The following is a 2,196-nucleotide window of genomic DNA, read 5'->3' as shown; positions in this document are numbered from 1 at the left end:
AAAAAAAAAAAAAGTGGAGGGGAGTCACTGTGTTCTTTTGATGGAGACATATTTCCTGGTTTATTCAGACCTGAGGCTCTTCTTTTACTTCTAGTTATTGGGAGATGTATTCACTTTGGAATACCTTTTAGGAGAATGTTTCTTTGACTAGGAGCAAGTGTGTTTCCCTTTTGCTATGGACTGATGTGTGCCGAAGTCTCTCTTCTGTTGTGTTTAGTAATGTGTTCCAAGGAGGATTCTATTCAGGTTTGTGAAGAGCAGAATCTCCTTTTTCTAGGTGTTTCGGTAAAAGGGAGGACCCTGGGGAGTCTTACAATACCAGAGTACTTCAGAATTATGATTCTAGATCTATCTAGTCCATGAGGTAGGCTGGAGGAAGAGTAAGGGAAGACCAAATAAGAGGAAAGAATGTAAGAAGGAAAATAAAGAAAAAGTTGTGTGGTGCGGTGTGCTATTTTGCCAGCAGTCTGGAGATGGAAGTGAGGTCTGCTGTTGAGCTGTGGGCAATCCTGTGTGGTAAGGAGAAGTGGGAAATTAATCAATCAAAAAAGAGGAGGAAAAAAAAAAAGGCCTACCTGGCTGACGAAGACAGGGGGTCTCTGAATTTGGGGCTGCCAGGGCTGGAGCTGAGGACTAAGGGGGTCCTGTCCCTTAGACCAGCTAAGGGACTCATGTTCCTTAGACCACGAGTCTAGAGATGGAAGTGGGATCTGCTGTTGAGCTGGGGGTGATTTTGACTGACAGAGATGAGGGTTCTCTGGACTTAGGGCTGCCGGGGCTGAAGCTGAGGCAGGGGACCCTGCCTCAGTGTCCCTTAGGCCAGGCGTCCAGAGATGGAAGTGGGGTCTGCTGTAGAGCTGGGGGATATCTGGTGTGGTAAGGAGAAGTGAGAAATTAACAAATCAAAGAAGAAGAGATTTTTTTAAAAAGTCTTACCTGGCTGACAGAGATAGGGGGATCTCCAGACTTGGGGCTGTTGGAGCTGGAGCTGAGGCTGGGGGTCCTGCTTCAGTGTCCCTTAGGCCAGGAGTCTGGACATGAAAGTGGGGTCTGCTGTTGACTTGGGGGCGATTCTGTGGGGTAAGGAGAAGTGGAAAATTAACAAATCAAAGAAGAAGAGAAAAAAAAGCCTTACCTGGCTGACAGAGATAGGGGGGTCTCTGGACTTCGGGCTGCTGGGGCTGGAGCTGAGGCAGGGGGCTCTGCCTCAGTGTCCCTTAGGCCATGAGTCAGGAGATGGAAGTGTGGTCTGCTGTTGAGCTGGGAGCGACCCTGGCTGACAGAGATGGGGAGATCTCAGGACTTGGGGCTGACAGGGCTGGAGCTGAGGCAGGGGGCCTTGCCTCACTGTCCCTTAGGCCAGGGGTCTGGAGATGGAAGTGGGGCCTGCTGTTGAGTTGGGGAGATCCTGTGGGGTAAGGAGAAGAGGGAAATTAACGAATCAAGGAAGATAAGATTTAAAATATCCCTACGTGGCTGACAGAGATAGGGGGGTCTCTGGACTTCGGGCTGCTGGGGCTGGAGCTGAGGCAGGGGGCTCTGCCTCAGTGTCCCTTAGGCCAGGAGTCAGGAGATGGAAGTGGGGTCTGCTGTTGAGCTGGAGGCAATCCTGGCTGACAGAGATATGGGGGTCTCTGAACTTGGGGCTGCCAAGGCTGGAGCCGAGGCGGGGAGGTCTGCCGCTGTGTCCCTTAGGCCTGGAGTCTGGAGATGGAAGTGGGGTCTGCTGTTGAGCTGGGGGTGATCTTGTATGGTAAGAAGAAGTAGGAAATTAACAAATCAAAGAAGAAGAGAGAAAAAGTCCTACCTGGCTGACAAGAGATGGGGGGGGGTCTGTGGACTTGGGGCTGCTGGGGCTGAAGCTGAGGCAGGATGCTCTGCCTCAGTGTCCCTTAGGCCAGGAGTCTGGAGATGGAAGCGGGGTCTGCTTTTGAGTTGGGGAGATCCTATGGGGTAAGGAGAAGAGGGAAATTAAGGAATCAAGGAAGACGAGATTAAAAAAAAAATCCTTACCAGGGAACCAGCAGTTAGTGTAATGGCTATGTCGCTGGACTCCCACATAGTCAACCGCGGTTCATGTCCCGGACCCGGTGGCTTAAAACTCACGCCGGGTGCGTGTGCATGCGTGCCCAAGATCCCAAAAGGAGAATGGAGGAGAAGGGATTGCAGCGTGACCATCCCCCTGGGGGGTGATTT

Source organism: Tupaia chinensis, unplaced genomic scaffold (assembly GCF_000334495.1).
Source record: "Tupaia chinensis unplaced genomic scaffold, TupChi_1.0 Scaffold138400_2, whole genome shotgun sequence".
Taxonomy (NCBI): Eukaryota; Metazoa; Chordata; class Mammalia; order Scandentia; family Tupaiidae; genus Tupaia; species Tupaia belangeri.
This window is presented reverse-complemented; position numbering follows the sequence as displayed.